Source organism: Chlorocebus sabaeus, chromosome 8 (genome assembly GCF_047675955.1).
Source record: "Chlorocebus sabaeus isolate Y175 chromosome 8, mChlSab1.0.hap1, whole genome shotgun sequence".
In the NCBI taxonomy this organism is placed as follows: Eukaryota; Metazoa; Chordata; class Mammalia; order Primates; family Cercopithecidae; genus Chlorocebus; species Chlorocebus sabaeus.
The window spans coordinates 8,737,817-8,760,879 of NC_132911.1; the positions used below are offsets into that span (position 1 = coordinate 8,737,817).

Consider the following 23,063-nt stretch of genomic DNA (forward strand, 5'->3'; position numbering starts at 1 on the left):
TGATGTTTAGGAGCTGGAATCAGAAGATCTGGATCAACTCCGTGACTCTCCAAAAGACGCCTGTTAATACACCCGCTGGCTTATTATTGGCATGACTAGGTCTGTACTGGCAAGGTGTCTCCTTAGACGACGTCCCTTAGAGGACCTTCCAGTGAAGGTCAGAAAGGAAGGGAGTAGGTCAGGGCTGCATGCGGAGTTGCAGTGAAGGACACGGGCACCAGAGGGCAGCACAAGGGTCTCGGGCCCCTGCAGGGGCTAAGGCCCCACAGAAGGCCCCATCAGCCGTGCACCTGCCTGGAGCCGGCGCCAGTCACTTTGCAGCCCCACCACCACTCAGCTTCGCGTCTGCCCTGTAGACGGCGCCTGCGCGCACGCCCAGGGGTATCGTAAGAATGGCAGATTGGAGCGCTTTGAAAGACGCTTCCAGTCCCGGGCATCTAGGAAAGGTGCTTGGTGAGGTCTGGGGTAAGAGATCCTCATCGAGTAACTAGCCTTGGGGCCTCCGGTGTCTGGCCTGCGCCCCTCGTCAGAAGCTGGGACTGGTCCTGAAGTCCTGCGGGTCAGGCAGCTCGGGCTGCTGTCCTGCGTGTGCCTTAGGGTTTGCAGCTCTGGGCTTTGATGGAGCAGAGACTGGATCTTAGAATCTAAGGACAGCCAGAGGTGGCCGATGCCGCGCCCCTGACGGGACAGGCACCCTGTGGTTAGTGGGGCAAACGCTCAGGTCTCTGCGCCTCAATTTCCTCATCTGGCAGCCAGAGATACCTACACTTGCCCTGCTGGGTCGTCGGGGGGTGTTGCCCACAGTAGGCGCTCGGGAGCAGTCGTGGCCGCTGGTCCTATGAACTCCAACCGTGTGTAGGCGGGTGAGGCCGTGGGCTTGGGGTCCCCTTGCCCCCTCCATGCGGACAAACTGCTGACAGTGGCGCAGCCACGTTGCCACAATTGGGGGAAACTGCCTTGGTTTCGGGTTTAATGAGAAAATGGATGTTTGGGTTTGGTTTCATCTGGGGTTTGGCGAAGGCGTGCAGTTCGCCTCCACTGGCGGGAGCCGCCCGGGCCGGAGAACCGACGGGGCGCTAGGACCCTGGGCGCTCTCGGACCCGGGGCGAGAACGCCCGGCCGGGATCGCGGTGAAAGGCTCGCGGCTGAGAGCTCGGCCGTCGCCAGGCAACCGCCCTGACGCAACGCAGGGGGAAAAAAAAAGTCCTTTCCGAAAGGAGCAGCGCCGAGAATTCACCGGAGCTCGGAGAGGCGAGGCGGTAGCGCCGAGCTGAGGCCGAACTGGAGCCGGGCAGCGAGGACCCGCCCAGGAGGAGGCAGCGGGGACCCCGGCGAGTCCCCAGCAGGGCCCCTGGGCGCCCGGAAGGTGGGTTCGCGCCGGCGGCGGGGACTTTCCCAGGGGCTGGGAGGTGTGGCCGCGGCGAGCGGCGCGCGCTGGGCAGGGGTTGAGGCGTCGCAGGTCCCCAGAGCGAGCGGTGGCGCGGAGCAGCCCGATCCCAAAGCGCCCCGGAGGGGACGTGCGCCCACCGCCCCAGGGAGAGGCCGCTCATGCGCTCCCGCTCCTGCGGGCTCGCTGCCCTCCCAGAGGAGCAGGGCAGCCAGGGCTGGACTTCATCTCCCAGTTCCCTGCTGGCCCTGTCCGGGCTCGGATTCTGGGTGGGGGTTTGGGGTCTGCCGTCTGAGAGGGAGGGCCCCATTCAGCCTCTCCGGGTCCACTCCCAGGCAGCTGGTGACCTCCAATTCCAGCCTGGCTCCTGTCTTCAGGTTCAGTGAGATGGAAGTTTTCTGTCCCCACGGATGCCATCCCTAACTCAGGAGAAGTGGCCCAGGGCACGTGGGCACCCGGGTGCTCTAAGGACCCAAGCCAATGTGACCTGAGGGAACGGCACAGCCCAAAGGGCCCCCGGGAATGAGCAGGTCAGCCTTGAAGGTGGGCACCCTGAGTCACCGAGACACGGGGCCACAGACCACAAGGGGTGGGGTGTCTTCTTCAGCCCAGTCAGGTTGGAGGTATTGCTTTTTTGCAAACCCATTCCTACCTGGTTCTTGTTCCCGGTGGGGCTTGGAGGGAATTCTGAGGACTGGGACCTCCTGGGAAAATCTGGAAGGAGGATTGACTCTAGGTTGGGGGCTGGCCACTGCCTTATGCCTGCAAGCAGGTTCTCCCAAGTCAGGTTTCCACAAACTCCCCGTCATTGCTGGAGAATCCCAGAAGATGAGATCAGGTCCCTATCCACAGGGTTTTCCCAAAGGGACACGTGCTCCAAAGCAGCTTCCCATTGATACAGTAAGCACAGTCCTGCCCCCTCACTAAGCTCAGGACGGAGCCTGGAGAGCGTAGACAAAGTCTTGGGAAAGCAGAGGTGCGGTGGCGCCTGTTGCCTGAGAGCCTAGGCAGGATAGAAACTTCTGCAGTGTGTTTTTAAGGAGCTTGGAAAGCAGCCATGGGCTGTGCTTGGAGTGGATAAAGATGACAGTTCTTCTTTCTTGAGTGCATTTATGGACCATGCACTACTTTGAAACCCTTCGCATCCCTTGGCCACTCCATCCTCCCCATCATCCTTCAAGGGGACTCTATTATCCTTGTTTTGCCAATGGGACTCTGAGAAATTAAGTGACCTGGTGTGGCTCTCAAAGGAAGGCTGCTTTGGGAAATCTGAGGCACCTAAGGCCCCGAGAGGGGCAGAAACCACTCACACCCAGATGAAATGAGGACCGTGTGGTGGGGTTCATCTCATGACCTGAGAAGGTCACCTGCCTTCTTGAGGAACCTGGTGGAGCCAGGAAAGCCATTTCTTCTATCAGGAGCTTGCAAGTCTGTGCCGTCAGGCCTGGCCAGCCTCAATTCTTCTCACCTGAAGCAGAAGAAAGGGTTGCTCCCCCACACCCTGTTCTCCTCCTTGCCTGCCCAGAACCCCCAGACTCCCTGCGCACTTGCTCCTGTTCTTCTGGTCCTCCCAATTACATGCATGGATTTCCACTAAATTGCCGGTCCCCGCCTTCCTGTCTACGAGCTTGGCCCCCCTCCAAGAGGGACTCTGGCAGGGAAATAAATTAAGGCCGTACCTAACTGTTTGCTGAGAGAGAGCCACAGAGCCCCAGGCCAATGAGGAAGAAACTACTTGCTAGGCTTCTCACACCCTGGCTGCTGTGTTCTCTAGGCAAATCTTGCTCGTAGAAAGCCCGGTTGGCCCTACAGGAGCTCCTGGAATTCCCAGAACCCTTTGGGAGCTGTGCTTTCCCAAGGGACTTGAGCTGCTTGCAAAGGCGGAAGATGAATAACTGAGAACTTTGCTCCCGGTTTCCAGACCAGGGATGGGAGAGCACTCACGTGCCACTAACTGGAAATCCCTTAGGATTAGCCTGGCTGGCTCGTATTATGCAAATGCACCCTGGGACTTGGATTGTCATGTGGAGAGAGGAAGGAAAAGCACAGTCTGAAACAGACCTTGAGGAGCCGAGGATGGGCTACACGGCGGGCAGGGGGAGGTGGGGAGCAGGAAGGATGGGGCAGGGTGAGAAAAGAGTTTAGAAGGGGCAACAGGTGAGCCTCAGTGACTCTGCGATCATCTGTAGAGTCTGAGCTTCCACCGAGGGCTGTGTTGCCAGGATGAGTCGGGTAGGCCGCAGGTCTCAGCTTTTCCCTGGTTAGGACCGTTGCCCTGTCCATTAAAGGCCAACTCTTCCCCACCCTGACCCGTACCACTTCCCTCTGGAGAAGTGTTGGAGAGGAAGGACAAGCCTGGAGAGAGGTGAGCAAAGCAGTTTGAGCGGGGCTGCTCCCACCTCACCCCCTTTCCTCTTGGGCACTGCCTGCCTGCTCAGCTCTGCCAGGCAGCATCAAATCTCATCCATCAGCCACTCTCAAGAGAAGGACTGTGCTGAGCAGTAGCCCAGACTTCCTGTGGGCACAGCCGTCAAGGGGGCCTGTCTTCTCTAGCAGCAGCTGTCTAGCGTCAGGCTCCTCCCCACGCCAGGGCCCTGCCACGTGGCCTCAGCGCACAGTAGCTTCCCCCAAGTTGTCATCTCTAGTGGGGAGTGGCTTTGCTCCCCCACCGCAAAGCTCCCTTCACTGAGGAGTTTCCAAAGGGTCCCTCGGGTACCCGTAAGTGTGATCTTCCTCCCCAGCGGCCTCTGCAGAGACCTGCAGAGGATGGGGTTCACCTTCTCCTGCTGGGGGCATAGACCAAGCCCCCATTTCTTCAGTGTGGCCAGAAGTTCCTTCCAGGGCATCCTGATCCAAACATGGAAGCTGGCAGTAGATGCCTGAGGGCTCCCTCGCAGGGCTTATCCCTTGGGACCTAGAGGGACAGGCCCAGGTCAGACCCCATTTTCCAGGTCCAGTGGCAGGTATGGAAAGAGCCTAGGCGGTGACCTGCGCACTGGCTATAGTTCCAGGCCTTCTCAAAGGCTGAGCAGCATTTCCTCATTCCAGGAAGCCAGCGGAGCTTCTGCGAGCTGGCTGGGCACAGCAACCCCTAGGTCAGCAGGTGCACCCTTAAGGGGGTGGCCACCCAGGAAGGTTCTGGATGAGGGTCCTTGCCTCAGGGACCTGGCCCCCACTGTCCACCATCAAGTTGAAAGTGACACTACCTCACTAGTCCTGTGATCATCTCTACACACTTCACTCTGGAAGCCTCATGCCAGGTGTGAACTAACCTAAGTCCCTCGAGTCACAAAGGCACTTCCCAGGTTTGGCTGTGTGGCTGCTGCTGTTTTGTTTATTTGTTTGATAGCAGCTGCTGAAAACTTGGAGGAAAGTGAAGACAACCTCATTATCAAGTTTGAATGAAAGCAGCCTCAGAGCAGATTCTGCCAGACATGTACACATTTTTGGACAAATATTTACCTGCACACGGGTCCAGCAGTCTCTACAGCCTGTCCTGGGGGCTCGGTGAAGCCCAGCAATCTGCTCTCTGCTGCCCTGACCACACCTCCCTGGAGCTCTCATGGATTCTTTCTCCTGCTCTTTCCTGAGTCAAGAGTGTCTCTGAATTCGTTTAGCCAACCCACATATGTTGAATACCTCTGTCTTTACCAATGAGAACACGTTTCTACTGTTTACTTTGCTAATCATCAAATGCCCAATGCTGACCAGAGATAAAGACGCCCAAGTGCCTGTCCCGGCCGCCTCTGACGCAGATGCTTTCTGCTGGGAGGCAGTGGCTGCGAGTGGGGTAGGGGTGGGTGTTACTGATTTGAATTCACCCAGGTTGCAGCTGGAATAATGAAACCACACAGAACAGCCCACCATCTCTGCAAAGGAGTTCAGGATCCAAATGCACCACCCTACCAAGGAAGCAGAAGGTGAAGGCCCTGCCCTCAGGGAGCGTACAGTCTGGCAGGGCTGCTGATGAGGAAAGGCGGTTTATGCAGTAGAGTCCTGAGTTGACAGTAAGATGCTGTTCTGCATGCTTCAGTTAACTTTCGCAGTGCAGGAGCCATTTCCTAATTTGATGGACCAAGGAGAGCGACAACCAAGCACAGTCAAGAGCAGGAGGTGACAGTCCTATTAGAGGTATAACTAAAAATTCATGTAAACTTGATCTCATTTGGTCCTTCCAAAACTGTGAGGTACAATCCAGGTACAATTTGTACAAACAGGTACAATCCTGTTTCATGGATGTGGAACCTAGGCCTAGGAGGGTTGAATCTGTTGATCAAGGTCATAGAACTAGTAAGTGGCAGGGCTAGCTGTCAACCAACCCACGTCCCCCGACACCCGGCTCTGCCCTGTTGCTAACCTGCTCCATCCCTTTCTCCTGCTCCTGATTCCTTTCCTCTGTGAGGTGTGAACCCGAGAGGCTTCAGCAGCCCGGTACCTCCAATGCAAGCTGACACGGCAGGGAAGCAAAGTCACACATCCCATTTTCTGTCCTGCCCACGGGCACTCAGGCCACATGTCCCCGCCAAGCCCCAGTGCAGGCACAGCGCTGCGCCTGCAGCCAATTACAGGCTGCACTGGGCAGTCCTGGCTGGGCTGAGGCCACACTGGGACCCCACTGCGTCCAAACACCAGGAAACCCTAAGGACCCTTCTAGTCCCTGATACGTCAGCACCCCGAGCCTGAACATGGAAGTGCCCAGTTGGCATAAGCACAGGGATCACCGTGAAAGGCCTTAGGAAGTCTTTTAGAAATCTTGGGCTTTGGAATTTGTGCTGTGGATAAAGTAGAAAGCAGATCATCTGGACAGATCCCCACTTGAGCTGGAGTTTGTTGATTCTGCCTATTTTCAACTTGGAGCCAATTATCCTGTGGATTCGAATAGTCCTAGATCTGCCTTGTTTGGAGGCTGAGGCCAATGCCAGCTGGTTAGGAGCCACTCTGGTGGGCTGGAGCCATGAGGGAGGGCACACATCCCCAGTGTCCTTAGCTGTGCCCTGGTGTCTGAGTTTCAGCCAGCTGGGAAGTGTTTCCTGTTTGTATAGCCGGGGCACTGGCCTGCGCTGCATTCTGCTTTCATCTCTGCAGATTGCTCTAAAGGCCACTCTGTGTCTACTTTCTGCCCTCTAATCCCCACTGCCACCATGGCCTTTGGCCAGAAAAACCCTGGGTCTCATGTGGCGGTTGGCGGGGCGGCAGCAGACTGCCTTAGCCCTTCTGAGCATCCATGCCTTGTTGAGCATTTCCCGGGAGGAAAACCACATCCTTCTCTGCTTTTCCCATGGCTACTTTCCCCCTCCCCATCTCCTCCAAAATCAAACTCTCAGATTCTCAGGCACCTCTCCCTGCCTGCCAGGGTCGCCCTTTCCCAGAGCCCCACAGCCTTGGAAGGGACACACCAGTGACTGGGTGTCCCAAGAGCCCCTCTCCCTGCAGTGGCCCTGGGCTTTCTCCCCGCCTTTCAGGGAGGCCATAAATTAGATCTATGGCTCCCAGGAGCCAGGGCCTCTTTCTGACCAACAGGGAAGCCGTCGTCTTTCTTGGCGATTTTCTCGGCAGCCTCTTTCACTGGGCTAAATGAAAAGGAAGGTTTCCGCGCTCCCAGCCTTCCTGCAGGACTGTGCGTCAGCTCCAAGCAGCCTGAGCCCATCAATTATTCAGCATGGACCCAGCACTTTGCATTTGCAAAGGTCTTAAGTATTTTTTATAGATTCTTTCCTCATAATGTCCCAGCAAGACAAGCGAGGTTTCCCTGTTTCCTAGACAATAGATGCAAGGTGCAAGGTTCAACTTGGAGTCAAAAGATTTGGGTGCAAGCCCAGCCAGCCCCACTCATGGAGCTGTGGGACCTGGGGCAGTTCTTTCGATGGCTCTGGTGTGCAGTTCTCTGTGGTATAATTCTTAGGGAGGCCTCCCTAGCTCAGGTCATTGTGTGTGTGGGGGAAAAAATTTGCAAATGCAGTGTGATTAAAAAATGCATGTGGTTGCTCTTGTTGCTCCAGGTGTGGAAACGGAAGCTTCAATCCTGAGCTGAAGTGCAACCATTAGCATAGGACACGGCAGACTGGGCTTTGCTGGGAGACAGTCCCCAGGGAAACATGGGCGAGTGGGCGCCTCTACTCCCTGACTCCAGGGGTGTGGCTCCATGACATGGTGGTCCCCCTACCTTCTGCTGTGGGCTGACTCTGCATGTGTCACGGTGGAAGAGGGCGCAGAGGTCATCACACCCAAACCCATGGCTCAGGGTGGGACGGGACCCCAGTAGCTGACTCCCAGGCCAGGAACTCTCTTCTCTTCCACACCAGGCTGGGTCTGTCTAAAATGTTTCTCCCACTCCCATCAGCAATGCTGGGACCCCAGGTGGGAGGCGCCCAGGGCTGCCCAAAGTCAGAGTATTAGGGCAATCTAGGGGTATAGCCCACTAGGGCGCCTGCCCCCTCCCAGAGTCCTGTACTGGGTTTCATGCCATGTACCCATCCTCTCACACTGGTGGCCCCAGGGACAGCATCACAGTTGTCCCTGGGACTGGCCCAGGAGCCACCCCCATCAACCAAAACAAACAAATGAAATGAGTTCCTGGCCAGGCGCAGTGGCTCACGCCTGTAATCCCAGCACTTTGGGAGGCTGAGGTAGGCTGATCACCTGATGTCAGGAGTTCAAGACCAGCCTGGCCAACATGGTGAAACCCTGTCTCTACTAAAAATACAAAAATTAGCCAGGTGTGGTGGCGGGAGTCTGTAATCCCAGCTACTTAGGAGGCTGAGGCAGGAGAGTCACTTGAACCTGGGAGGCAGAGGTTACAGTGAGCCGAGATGGCACCACTGCATTCCAGCCTGGGTGGCAAGAGCAAAACTCTGTTAAAAAAAAAAAAAAAAGAAAAAAAAAAGAAGGAAGAAAAAAGAAAAAAAAAAGAAGGAAGGAAGGAAGGACGGAGGGAGGGAGGGAGGGAAGGAAGGAAGGAAGGAAGGAAGGAAGGAAGGAAGGAAGGAAGGAAGGAAGGAAGGAAGGAAGGAAGGAAGGAAGGAAATGAAATGAGTCCCTGTTCCAGTTGAATTCCAGAGTCGTGTGACTTGTCCAGGGTCACAGGTTGTTAATGACAGAACTTCCCTTAGGCTGAGGTCCCCTCACTGCCCAGCCCTGCCTGAGGACTAAGACCCCAGCCTCAGAAAGAGGCCCTCCCACCGTAGCAGCCGTACTCAGCACCCGCATGCTGGGCACTGCAGACCGAGGCGCTCAGTCTCTTCTTCCTCTTCTGCCCAGAACAACTTTACAGAAAAACAAAGCATTGCCTTGGGAATATTTCCATGTTGTTATTTGCCCCTGAGGTTTCTAGGAACACCGGACTTTTTAAGTACGATAAAGCTCACATGCCTGTTACTTCTGTACAAATGGAGTCTTCTGGGAAGATGGTCACAATGGTGGAGATGGGGAGACTTGAGCTGGAATGGTGGTTCCCTCCCTGACCTCCTTGTGAGCTGTGGTTTCCTTGCCTGCAGTAGAGATAATACGAGATACTAGATGATACCAGTCGTGCCTCAGGGTCATTTCAGGTGTTAAACTAGACATTGCACAGTGCCTGGCACAATAGGAAAAAGGTCTTTTCTTTTCCTCCTCCTTCTAACAATTTTCATTTATTTCTGTGTAAATGAGAAATAGAGAAATGGATGATAGAGAGAAAACTAGTCAGTCATGCATTGATTTTGTTATCAGAAAGTATGTGTAGAAGTTGAACTGGTTACACCCAGCAGGTGGCCATGAGCAGCAGGGGGAAGAGCTAGGGGCGAGTCCACCCTCCTGAAGCCCAGTCTAATGTGGGCAGTGCCGTTCTGGCCTCTCTTGACAGCAAGAGATCTTCTGGTGTGTTTCACTCTTTAGCTCTTTAGGTTCTGCTGGGCCTAAGGGCTCAGAAGATGTCAGGATGCTCTCTCTTTCTCTCTCTCTCTGTTTTTCCCTTAGTTCTCATTACCTCGGGCTTATTCCCTTTTTACTGCAAACGGGCTTTCTCCAAACTCTGGAAACTTCAAGCTTATATCCTCCCAGCTGAGCTGCTCCTGATGAAAAGACCCTATTTCTCCAAGTGTCTGTGTTTACATCCCATGAAAATATTCTGATTGGCCTTTTGTAGCCCAGTGCACATCCCCAGGTCCAGTCACTATTGCCAGAGTAAGGGCTAAAATGAATGTCTTTTTCTGGGTGTCGTGAGTGTTCCTGGGTCTGGGGTGAAGGGCAGGTGCTGTGACTCATGGTCCCTTCAGAACCACCTGAAATTAGACAGGAGTGATGCCCACAGAAGGGATGCTAGAAAAAGATAGATCTGTTCACCCGACAGGCACATCAGAAATGTGACTCAGTAAAACCGTCCAGCAGGTGCACTGCTGCACCTGAGACTGGGCAGGAAAGCGCTCAGATCGAAGTGTGAAGGGAGGAAGCCGTCAGCTCCATTTAGAAAAGCACAGAAGACTGTCGAGTGAGGTGCTGTTTGACCCAGGTTTGAAGACTGAGTCAAATTCAAACATAAGGCTATCGGGGAAGGATGAGACATAAAGTTGAGACCAGCCTCCTAAACTACCCCATCTCAGCTTAGGAAAGATGACTCAGCCACCAGAAGCATTCCGACTTTGAAAGTCTTACCCATGAAGCTGTGGGAGGCCTTCTGCTGGGGAGATGTCATCTGGAGCTGTGAACGACTCTGGCTGGACTTTGTTCACTGACTTCACCCCATCAGCGTCATCAGCACACACTGAACATCTGCTGTTTGCAGGGCCCTGTGCTCAGCACACAAAAGGTGCAGCAGTGTCCTGCCCCTCAAGGAGCTCATGTCTGCTCAGGAAGACAGGACCACAGACTCCCACAGTTCAAGGTCATGCGGGCCAGTGTGCATTCAGCATGAGGAAAGCAAGTGCCCGGAGAATTCAGAGAAAGGTGGCCTGGAAGGTGGGGAATCTGAGAGGGCTTCAGGGAGGAGGCGAGCCCTCAGATGAGCTTTCAGGCAGTGCAGGCCCTAGCTCACCAGTGAGGGCCAAAGACAAGAACAAAGGCCCAGAAAGTCCTCTTCATTCATTCATGTACTCACTGTCTTACTCAGCAAGTTTCCTGAGCACCCACTGTGTGCCGGGCACTGCTCTGAGTGCCGGGGTCACAGTCAGGAACAGACTTTGGAAGCTCCTGCCTGCTAGGAGCTGGCATTCTCAAGGGTGGGACACACAGACACCAACCAACATCATGGAGTGAGTGATGAACTCCAGGAAGCACCAGGGAGGCGAGTGCTGGGTTCCATCCTGTGGCCCAGGCTGGGGTTTGCGTGGAGGTGACATTCAAGCAGAACCAGGCATGAAGCAGCCAGCATATGACATTGTGGCACAGCATCAACTTCCTTCAGAAGAGACCGTCAAGTTCTCACAAGGGTATGCAGCAGGGAGGGGAAACCCAGGCAGCAAACAGGAGGCTTCCAGGAAGGGGGAAGGCTAGTGCTGCCTGGCTGGACAACATGTGCTGGAGAGAATGCTCGCCGGGCAGTGTAGCCCACAGTGTGCTTGGAGAAAACCCCAGGAGCACTGTCCTGTGGAGCCCTGATCCCGCCCACTTCCCTAACCCAGCCCTGCCCACTTCCCTAACCCAGCCCCGCCCACATCCCTAACCCAGCCCCACTCACTTCCCCAACCCAGCCCCGCCCACTTCCCTAACCCAGCCCCACCCACTTCCTTAACCCAACTCCGCCCATACCCCAACCCAGTGCAGCCCACTTCCCTAATCCAGCCCCACCTACATCCCTAACCCAGCCCCACTCACTTCCCTTAACCAGTCCCACTCACTTCCCTAACCCAGCCCCACCCACTTCCCTAACCCATACCCCCCACTTCCCTAACCCAGGGCCCCACTCACTTCCCTAACTCAGCCCCGCCCACTTCCCTAACCCAGCCCCACCCACGTCCCTAACCTAGCCCCACTCACTCCCCTAATCCAGCCCCACTCATATCCCTAACTCATCACCAACCACACCCAGAACACACACCCCACACTCATATAGTCACACACCCAGCAGGGCAACTACCCACACTCTCACACTCATACACCCAGCGAGGCAACCACCCCCCACACTCACACACTCACACACCCAGCAGAGCAACCACCCCCCACACTCACACACACACACACCCAGCAGAGCAACCACCCCTCACACCCACACTCACACACACACCCAGCAGAGCAACCACCCCCCACACTCACACACTCATACACCCAGCGAGGCAACCACCCCCCAAACTCACACACTCACACACCCAGCAGAGCAACCACCCCCCACACTCACACACTCACACACCCAGCAGAGCAACCACCCCCCACACTCACACACTCACACCCAGCAGAGCAACCATACCACACACTCACACACTCACACACCCAGCAGAGCAACCACCCCCCACACTCACACACACACACACTCAGCAGAGCAACCACCCCCCACACTCACACACTCACACCCAGCAGAGCAACCACCCCCCACACTCACACACACACACCCAGCAGGGCAACTACCCCCCACACTCACACACACACACACCCAGCAGAGCAACCACCCCCCACACTCACACACACACACCCAGCAGAGCAACCACCCCCCACACTCACACACACACACACTCAGCAGAGCAACCACCCCCCACACTCACACACACACACCCAGCAGAGCAACCACCCCCCACACTCACACACTCATACACCCAGCAGAGCAACCACCCCCCACACTCACACACTCATACACCCAGCAGAGCAACCACCCCCCACACTCACACACTCACACACCCAGCACAGCAACCACCCCCCACACTCACACACTCACACCCAGCAGAGCAACCATACCACACACTCACACACACACACCCAGCAGAGCAACCACCCCCCACACTCACACACTCATACACCCAGCAGAGCAACCACCCCCCACACTCACACACTCACACACCCAGCACAGCAACCACCCCCCACACTCACACACTCACACCCAGCAGAGCAACCACCCCCCACACTCACACACACACACACCCAGCAGAGCAACCACCCCCCACACTCACACACTCACACCCAGCAGAGCAACCATACCACACACTCACACACACACACCCAGCAGAGCAACCACCCCCCACACTCACACACACACACCCAGCAGAGCAACCATACCACACACTCACACACACACACCCAGCAGAGCAACCACCCCCCACACTCACACACACACACCCAGCACGGCAACCACCCCCCACACTCACACACACACACCCAGCACAGCAACCACCCCCCACACTCACACACACACACACCCAGCAGAGCAACCACCCCCCACACTCACACACTCACACCCAGCAGAGCAACCATACCACACACTCACACACACACACCCAGCAGAGCAACCACCCCCCACACTCACACACACACACCCAGCACGGCAACCACCCCCCACACTCACACACACACACCCAGCACAGCAACCACCCCCCACACTCACACACACACACACCCAGCAGAGCAACCACCCCCCACACTCACACACTCACACCCAGCAGAGCAACCATACCACACACTCACACACACACACCCAGCAAAGCAACCACCCCTCACACCCACACTCACACACACACCCAGCAAAGCAACCACCCCCCACACTCACTCACACACACCCAGCAGAGCAACCACCCCACACACTCACACACACACACCCAACACGGCAACCATCCCCCACACTCACACACACCCAGCAGAGCAACCACCCCCCACACTCACACACACACACCCAGCCGGGCAACCAACCCACACACACACTCACACACAGCAAGGCAACCACCCCCCACACTCACACACACCCAGCAGAGCAACCACCCCACACACTCACACACTCACACACCCAGGAGAGCAACCACCCCCCACACTCACACACACCCAGCAGAGCAACCAACCCACACACACTCACACTCACACAAGATAACCATCCCACACACTCACACACATCCAGCAGAGCAACCACCCCCCCACACTCACACACTCACACACCCAGGAGAGTAACCACCCCATACACACACTCACACAAGGTAACTATCCCACACACTCATACACAGCAAGGCAACCACCCCCCACACTTACCCAGCAGGGCAGCCACCCCCCACACTCACACTCACAGCAAGGCAACAACCTCACCACATTCTCTCTCACACACACATACACACACACACACACACACACACACACACACCCCAGCAACCCATCCCTGCCACGCGCAGCGCTGGGGCCAGGGTCAGGTCTCGGCAGGGTGTCATCTCCATGTCAGGGCTTCCGACACCGGCTCTTACCAAGGGTTGGAATGTAGATGAGGCTGGAAAAGCAAGAGATGAGTGCCAGGGCCAGACAGCAGGGTCCCTCCTGCTCGGTTGCCAAGGCAACCCCGGAGGAGGAGGGGACCACTAGGGCAGCCTGGCTACCGGCAGCAGCTCTGTGGGGCCCAGGGCTGTGTCCCAGTCCTCTTGGCTGCTGCCTGGTCAGTGCTGAGCCCAGCCAGAGGCCAGCCCAGTCCTGCGTGGACCTCTGGGCGAGATAAGTGTTTCTGGTTAAACCCAGGCAGGAAAGCCTGCACACCCCAGGCCCGCCTCCCTAGGCCGACTGTGGACCCGTGTCCCAGACCTCCTGACCTCTCACCCAGAAAAGAGGGGTTCGCCTCCTCAGAAAACAAAAGGAAAAGATGCAGGCATGAGCTTTGCCCGGCACCACCCTGAATTTTCTGAAACCACTTACAGCCTCTGCACTCCCTTGGCTGTGGGGCTGGCCTCATGGTTCTCTGGCCACTGAAGCCACCCCAGGTCTCAGCTCATGGCCCCTGCCTTTGTCTCTGGTTGAAATCAGGGCTGTGTCCTCTGCTGATGGGCCGGGCCTGGCTGAAACTGCACCATCAGGGCAAGGTAGAGTGGAGATGCCTCTTCCCGCCACCGCTGCACCCGACAGGTGTTGACGGAGGAGTCAGAAGACGCTGTCCTTAAGTAAAGCTACGACTCTCTCTGATGCGGAATTTTAGGCTTGGCAACATGCACAGCAGGCTTAACAGAGGAAACAGAGCGCTTTGCACACACACGGACCTCCGCCCGCCAGCTGAGCCCACCCTGGCTTTGGCAGCAGAGCCATGGGCAACCCAGACAGTGTTGGGACCAGCACTAAGGACATCCCATCCCCCAAGACCTGCCTTACTGAGGATCCTGCAGGGCCCTAAGTCACAGTGTAGCTAATTCTTCCTTCCAGAAATTTCTGGGAGAACCCAGTTATACCTGCAGATGGAAAGCTTTCCACATGGGTGATAGCCAGTCCTGTCCAGATAGTAGGTTCTAGAAGATGGCACAGCAACCCCAAGGAGTATGAGCAGTAGGCTCTGGGCTGTCACTGAGGAGCCCTGGGCCCTAGGTTGGTCACATAGGCTGCCACCTCGGTTTGCTGCATGATGGGATAAGAAGACCCGGCCTTCCCTGCAGCGTAGATGTGCTCCGGCGTAGACATGCTCCATAAACTCAGTGAAGGTGGTTCTGGTGAGGAGTGGCCAGTGTCACAGGTCAGCACAGAACCAAGACAGTGCTGGCTATCTCCGGGGGCAACTTGATTCCCAGAGGACACTCTTGCTTTGTTCTATTTGAGTAGACCGTGGAGAGGGTCACAGAGCCTCTGACCCGGTCTTGGTCCCCGGCTCAGGCTTCCTGGCTCCTGCTGCAGCCATCCCCTCCAACTCCATGGGGAGCTGTGCACCTGCTGCTTTCAGTCCTTGCCCTGCCAGGTATAGTCTGAGTGCTGTTGGGCCTGTGCCTTATCATCTCTGTGCCTCTGTTTCTTCATCTGTGTAATGGGACAATCAGTGTATACTTCACAAGATTCTCATGCAAATAAGTGAGGTGCTATCTCTTTATAGTGCCTGGCACATATTGAGTGCTTGATACATATTAGCTGTTTGACGTGTTACTAAAATGTCATTTAGAGTCAGGCATGGTGGCACATGCCTGTAGTCTCAGCTACTGGGGAGACTGAGGCAGGAGATCACCTGACCCTGGGAGTCTGAGGCTGCAGTAAACTGTGATTGTGCCACTTGCACTCCAGCCTGGGCAACAGTGAGACCTCATCTCAATAACAAAGTTATTTAGTAGGAAAGTTATTAAGAAGGGGCAGGGTTCGAGTTGCATTTTAGGATAACCGGCAGCAGGATAGAGGAGAGCAAGCCTGGAGGAGGAAGCTCTGTGGAGACAGGGACAGCGTCCACGTCCCCAGGCTCAGGCCGAGGGGTCAGGAGTGCAGGGGTATGGGGGGCAGCTGTGATGAAGGGGACGGAGGGTGAAGATCGCCCCAGCTTTCCTGCCGCAGATCTGTGTTCTGGGAACCAGCTGGCCTCTGTGGCCTCCGCTTTCTCCTGTGTGGAGTCAGAAGGACGTGAGACCTGAACGTGTGTGCTGATGCTCAGTGAACTCTAAGGTGACCTACCATTGCTCTGCCCGTGCTGGCGCTGGCGAACATGTCTGCAAATTCCCCCAGCATTCACAGGTGCTAAATAAAGCACCCTTTTTCCTAGGCCAGGATCTCAAGCCATCATGTCTGTTTATGGGAGTTTGGGCACTGGTTTCATGAGAAAAGTTATCCATTTCCTCACCTGTAAAGTGGGGATTTTAATAGGGTTAGTGCACCTCTTTCAGGCTGCAGGAACAGACCTGAGGCAACCTCGAGGGGTGGAGGCTGACGATGAGAAGGGAAGGAGCCGCAGGTGGAGGAAGCAGCAGCCTGCAGGAGACAGATGCAGCCCGGGCTCATTCCTTCGAACTCTATCTGCCTCTGCTCACCCCTTTCTCCCTCTGGGGACTGTCACAGTCCTGAAACAGCCCAGAGGCGCCACTCCCAAAACAGCACAGCTTGCCAGGCTGGTCGGCCCTTCAGTTGTTTGCCCTGATGTCCAGCTGTAGCCCAGCTGGGCTGGTCCCATGACCCAGCATGTATCCATTTTGCACAGGGAACCATGGGGGGCATTTCTGCCAGAGGAGCAGAGCAAGGGTAAATTCACTCATATGGGAAATTGTCATTCTGTCCTCATCAAGCATAGCCTGTCATGGATTGTGAGTTAGGAGACAAGTCAACTCTGAATGTGGACAGATTCAGTAAGATTTCATTAGGAGGACAGTGACCATCCACCCTGTGGTTCTCCATGGGAGGTCGCACTGTCCCCCCACCCGCCCCCCACCCGCCCCCCCACCACCAAGGCACAGGTGGAATGGTGGGGGAGGGAGCCTTTGGGTTGTCATGACATTTTATGACCCTGGTTTGCTCTCAGTTATATATTTTCCTTCCCAAATGAGTTGTGCTTCCTGTCTCATTTCAGTTAGGGCTGTTGGTTGGGAGCAAGAGAAAATGACACTATTGTAAGGCTGCCAGGCACCCACAGAATTGGCAGGAGGTAAAGACCAGAAAACAGGCAGAACCAGGGCAGATCCAGAAGGCAGAGGCAGGAGGTCCCAGGCCAGTCCTTCAGCAGAGACAGTTTGGCTAAGAGGATGCCACCGCCCCTGCACTGCACATCTGCCTCCAGGGCTGGTTCACAGATGCGCCCTACCCATCTCTTCCTCTGAGACTCACACACACCCAATTCACAGCCGGGGCCTGAGCAGCTGACTGGCCAAGCTCGGGTCACAGGCTCACACCTGGTCACCAGGGCATGAGCCAGGAAGAGGAGGACATGGTCCTCTGGCTGCAGAGAAGGCTGCACAGCCTGCCTGCTGCTCTGCACAAAATGGGGAGCTCCCTCTACACAGGAAAGGAGAGGGGGTTGGATATGGCAAACAGACAGACAGTTCAACAAAAGACAAATAACAGCAAGCATCCACTGTGCTCTTTCATACTCCTTCCCAGTGCGTGCCGTGTCAGTCAGTTATGAATGTCAGAAACCCCACGCAAAGTAGCTGAAGTATAAAAGGCGGAAGATATACACTGTGTAATCCAGGCAGGGCAGGTGGCTTTCCACGGGGCCCAGCTGCCAGCCTCCAGCTCCTTGCCACTGGGCTCTGATGGCCAGGTTGCCACACTGTCTGCTCGGCTTGGCTTGGCTCGCCAGGTAGACCCTTTCCCCGTATGTGGTGAGCACGGTGGCCCCAGCGGCCCCGGCCAGTTCAGAGCAAGGCTGGCCTCTGGGTGGTTCTGGCACCAAAACTTCATCCAGTGTCTCCCCACACCCCAGGAGAAAGGGAACCCCAGGGATGGGCTCCCATGGGAAAGGGGGTACACTTTCCAGAAGAGGGAGGAAGCTGCTGGATGGAAATGACCTCATCCTGCACTGGACCCCAAGGAGGCCCTCGTGCTAGGTCTGTCACACCAGACTGTCCCCTCCAACTCCAGCACACAGTTCTGGGATTTGGCATGAGCTGCGGCTGTTCCTGTCTTTGTCCCACTGTAGGCCCAGAGCCTGCACACCTGTGTCTGGACACTTGTGGTCAGGGCAGACAGGGTGGGTGGCATCTGTGGGGACAGGAGGGGAGGTACCATCCTAGGAAGGCTGGGTCTCTTTTTCCACCTCTCTGAGGCCATCCAGGCTGGCTCAGATTTGAGTAAGGACAGGTCGCTGTGAGTGGGAGGAAATCTGTTTTATTGGCTCATTCATTCCACAGCATTTAAAGAGAGCAGTGTTGTGCTAAGTACTGGAGGGTCCAGCATGAAAGGCTTGGTTCTCGCCCTGAAGTTGAGAGTCTGGTAGAGGCAACCATTGACAAAGCCCCTGGGTGTAAGTGCTGCGGCTTAAGAGGGGCAGTAAGCCCAGTGGTTAGGGGCCAGATCAGAGACAGACTGCAGAGGTTCAAATCCCAGCTTCACCACTTACAAGCTCTGTGGCCTCAGGCAAGGTACCGAACCTCTGTGCCTCAGTCTCTTCATCTGTAAAATGGGGACGATGATACCCCAGATTCATAGGGCTGTTGTGAAGATCAAATGTGTTGATACATGTAAAGCTTTTAGCACTACCCCTCGTGTTGTGTGGTGTAAGCGTTAGCTAATGTTGCGATGATGTAATTGTTTCTCCAATGTGCTCCGGTTGTCCTGGGTACACACAGCTCAGCCTGGGCAAATCAAGCAAAACTTCCTGCAGGAGAAAATCCCTGAGAACTAAGGCATAGAAGGGAGGCAAGGACCTTCTAGGCTGGAGGAAAGCTTGTGCGGAGTGAGGGCTGTGAGAGAGCATGGTGTTCGGCGGGACAGGAGTGCTGGGTCGGGGCTTGGAAAGGTTGTGTCTTATGGAGAAGAAAGGAAAGGATTCTAGTGGAGAATGCTAGGCTGGAAGGAACAGCAGGAGCGCGTGAGGAGAGAGGAGGTGCGGAGGGGATGGGTCAGCAGTGCCTGCATCTGCCCCTGCCCCGGGAGCCCATCAAGGAAGTGGATTTGACAGTTTTCCAGGTGAACAGATTAGGTCATAATGAGACAAGGTGTTGGCTGAGCTGCCCCCACCTGGCTCCTCCAGCAGCCCAAAGAATTAGCTCATGGTTGGCGAAGGCTCCTTCAAGGAGCCGCTGTGGGCCAGGGAGCCAGGGAGCGTGTTGGAACAGCAGTCCCTGTGTGTGGCATGGGTCTTCGGCGCTGGCACACAGAGCTGCAGAAAGGCTGACACGCCTCCCAAGGGCTTGTCCCCACTGCTGCTGGGTGGCCTGCCTGGAGGGGCGTGCCTGGGCCTGGTGGGATTACAGGGTCTGATTTTGTTTTTCTAGACACCCTGGGTCCCAGGTCTGGCAGCGTCCTTTGGCTTCCTTCTCTGGCTCCTCCACCCCTAGGAACGACCCAGGTTACGTGTAAAGAAAGCCCGTTCCTCCCGGGGACTGGGCCCCAGGAGTCCTTGGTTTGTCAAGCAGGGAGACCTCCACTGCTTTTCCAGCCCAAGAAGCTGCCCAGTGCTGGCATCTGTTCCCCGGCACCCAGCCAGCACCTCTCTGCCAGCTCAGGCCGGGTCCAGCTCAGTGCCCAGTGAGCAGTGACAAGCTTTTCTGCTGTCACGTCCCTGGGCCTGTGTGGGTGACATTCCAGCTCAACTCCTGTGCCTAGTGGGAGGGAAGAAACCCCTTTCGGCTTCTTCAGGCACCAGGACACCCAGGGGGACAGTGCTCCCCAGACACTGACGACCAGGAAAACACATGCTGACTCAGCAGCTCCTCACGGCCTGGTTGTGCTGGCGGCCGTCCCGTTCCTGCCATCTACAGTGACCATGTGCTCTAAAATGGTGACTCCCTAACTCAGGCCTCTCCACGTTGCACACACGCTATTCAGGTAGGTACAGCGCGCTACAGTTTAAAGAGAGCTTTCACATACAAGGTTCCATAGATCCTCAGCCATTCCACAGATTAGGAAACTGAGGCCACGAGGAGAGGACTGAGTCTGGATGCTCGGCTTGTCAGCAGTGCTGGGACCAGAAACCAGGCTTTTGGGGCCTGGCCTTGGTCTGCCATGCAAAGAGCACATGGTGGAGTCTCCCCCACACCCCGAGCTGTGGTCGGGGCATTTACAATGTGAGCAGAGAGGGAAGGGAGTGGGCATGGAATGGTTTTAGTAAGTGGAGCTGTTCTCTCCCTTCTGTGGCAGAACAGACTCCACTAAGTTTTGAGACCTGAAAATCTGGGGGAGGTGGGATCAACTGACTTCATGTCGTTTGGTGTCCAGGGAAGGATGTGAGGGTGCAGGGATTGGCTCCGGCCACCCAGCAGGTCCGAGAGCGACAGGGCGGCTGCTCAGTGCAGTTGGAGGGGCATGATCTGTGATGTGACGGTGATATAACTCTGATTGGTTACATCATCTTAATTTTAAACAGCGTGACTAGGGCTACATGACTGTGTCTAGGGCTTCCTGTAGACCAGGCAGTGTGCTGAGAGCTCCCATTTGTAACCTTATTCAATCCCCTGAATGACCTCCGAGGTAGATGTTAGTATCGCCAAAACTGGCCTCAAGGTCGTGGGCAGTGGTACAGGGCCCCTCGCGTGGCTTCACGCTCTGCTGTCACTGTCTTGAAATTCTTAGAACTTTTTAAACAGGAGCTCCGCATCTTCACTTCACACGGAGCCTTGCGGATTATGTAGTCATTCCGGCTGTTCTCATTTCTCAGAAGAGGACACAGAGGCCCAGAGTGGTCATGAAGCAATGTGCCAACGTCACAAAGCCAATGGCTGCCCTGGAGCTCTAACCCCAGAGCCCACACTCTGGAGTAGAAAGAGGCTGAGACAGAGTCAAATGACTGTGCCCAGCTCCAGCTGCTGGCACCTGCCTGTGACCGGGGGTGAGGCGCTTCAGCTGCCCTAGCCTCGATTTCTCCTTGGTGAAATGGAGTGATTCACCTGCCTCTGGGGGCTACTTTGGGGCTCACGTGGGCCGATGTGCACACCAGGTTTTCTGCACTTCACTAAGCTCAGCAGATCTGAGGACTAGCTGGTCACAGTTCACAGGGGTTGCCACCCCTACCAGATAGTCCTGACATGGTCAACGCAGGCCTTCACCTGAGGTCAGGATTTCCAGACCAGCCTGGCCAACATGGTGAAACCTCGTCTGTACTAAAAATACAAAAAATTAGCTGGGCATGGTAGCAGCTGCCTGTAACCCCAGCTACTTGGGAGGCTGAGGCAGGAGAATCGCTTGAACCCAAGAGGCGGAGGTTGCAGTGAGCCAAGATCATGCCATTGCACTCCAACCTGGGTGACAAGAGTGAAAACTCCATCTCAAAAACAAAACAAAACAAAACAAAAACAAAAACAAACAAAAAAGACCGAAACCAATGATTGAAGTAAATTCCCTGCAATACAGTTACAGACTTGTAGCAGTTTCCTACCCAAGAGGAGCCCCTCACCCAGCAGCGGTAGCAGCGGTGGGACACCCTGGCGGGGGAGGGGTGGGCCACCATGGCTCCTCATCCATGTTATCTGCTCACAGAACTCAGGGAGGGAAGGTGCTGCTCATCCGCCTGCAGTTGAATCCTCTCCAGGAAGCTTTGATGGATCTAATCAGAGCCCCCCTGCCAAGGAGAAGGAAGCCCTGTAGGTGCAGCTGCCCCAGACACGCTCAAAACAGATCCTGGCACCTCAGCCAAGAGGCAGACGGCGCCTGGGAGGGGCCTCAGAAAGCAGCTGATAAGTCTTTAGATTTGGACAGATTCTGACTGTGAAACTGCACAGAAGACTCCCATGAGTACATTTTGCGTTTGCAGACTTAGCGTGCTAAGTCTTCAGAGAGTGCCTGTGAATTTTAGTTCTGCCAATCTGCTAGAGCATAGGAGGTTGGTATTTATCACCCCCATTTTACAGATGAAGAAAATGAGGCTTAGCAAGCCTGACAAGACCTAGAGCTAGGCCATCTGATCCCAAGTCTAGTGTCTGCATCTGGAGACAGTGGTTCTCCACCTGGCTGCACGCTCAGACCACTCGGGGAGCGGAACACTGCTGTCTGAGTCCCGTCTCAGACCAACTGAACCAGAATCCAGCTCCTCAGGGGGATTCTCACTTGCTCCAAGCAGACCTGGAGGTGAGAGCGGGTTTCTCTGCTTACCAGTTGGGGTGGACTATTCCTTCTCTTTCTCCATGGGTGCCCCTCGCCAGGGCAGGCTCATAGCATAGGGTGGCAGAGGTCAGGCAGCAGGACGTCCTCCAGTCACATCCCCACTACAGGCTGGGGCTAAGGAAAAGGTCTAGACTGCAAAATTCTGCTCTTCCTTCTTGAGTATCTGCGTGCCATGTCGGAGAGGAATCCCAGGACACCCCGAGGTGGTCCTGCTCACTGTTCAGCTTTTGCCACCCTCATCTTAATTATTTTCCCTTCTATTCTCACCTCCCTTCTGCCCAGTTCCCCTCACTCCAAACAAGTAATTATGGCTATGGCTACTCCATTCTTTTTTTTTTTTTTTGGCCGGGATGTTTTTAGTCATTTACAAGTCAGTAACAATCCCTCTTTCTTTCTCCTTTTTCACCCCAAGGGTGGCCTACTCTCCAGGCTGCTGAGAATCTTACTTTTCTTCATTTAACCTTTATCTTGAACATCATTCCATATCAATTCATTCTTTTTTATAGCTGCATGTCCCCCAGCACAGATTTTTTTTTTTAAACACACCCTGAAAGTCCACGGCTTACCGCTTGGGTCCAAATCAAATATCTCCTACTCTGATTCACCCATCTCTGCTGCCTACCCCATGGACCTCGGGCCACAGAGTCTGGAGGCTGCGGTCAGTTCTTACTGGGAGTTAGGTTTCCACCCTATGTCCGATGTTAACGTAGGAGCCTTGGCTTATGCCTCCTCTCTGGAGATGAGGAGGCCAAATCAGATCCCGTAGCTGAAGTCCTTACCAAACAGGTGCTGCCATGCGGGCACTTCGGTGAGCACAAGAAGCCTCGTTCTAGAACAGTGAGTCCCAGCCTGCTCGCTTAGCCATCCAGCCCAGATGCCACCGCCTTCTTCCCTCCACAGCTGCAGGTTTATTTGCTTGTGTCTCTGAAGAGGTGAGGTAAGGTGCTGTTCTTGGAGGAAGAAGCCAGGAGCGAGGAGTAAGACCTGGATGTAGAAACTGCTGCTGGAGGACAGGGGCTGTGGTGGGTGGAGGTGGTGAGGGGGCAGTGGCACCTGGATGGAGCAGACACACCTGAGCCTGCATGGGGTGTGGTTGCCCTGCTGGCTG

General features: G+C 55.4%; 1 protein-coding gene across 1 annotated transcript in view; it reads left to right on the forward strand.

The window, feature by feature from the left end:
• The first annotated feature begins 287 nt into the window (after positions 1 to 287).
• Positions 288 to 23,063, forward strand: part of FAM167A (family with sequence similarity 167 member A) — a 46,815-nt gene continuing 24,039 nt past the window's right edge. The window contains exon 1 of the mRNA XM_007961651.3: positions 288 to 1,366. The gene's annotated coding sequence lies outside the window, so the exon portion shown is untranslated. The remainder of the gene's footprint in view (positions 1,367 to 23,063) is intronic.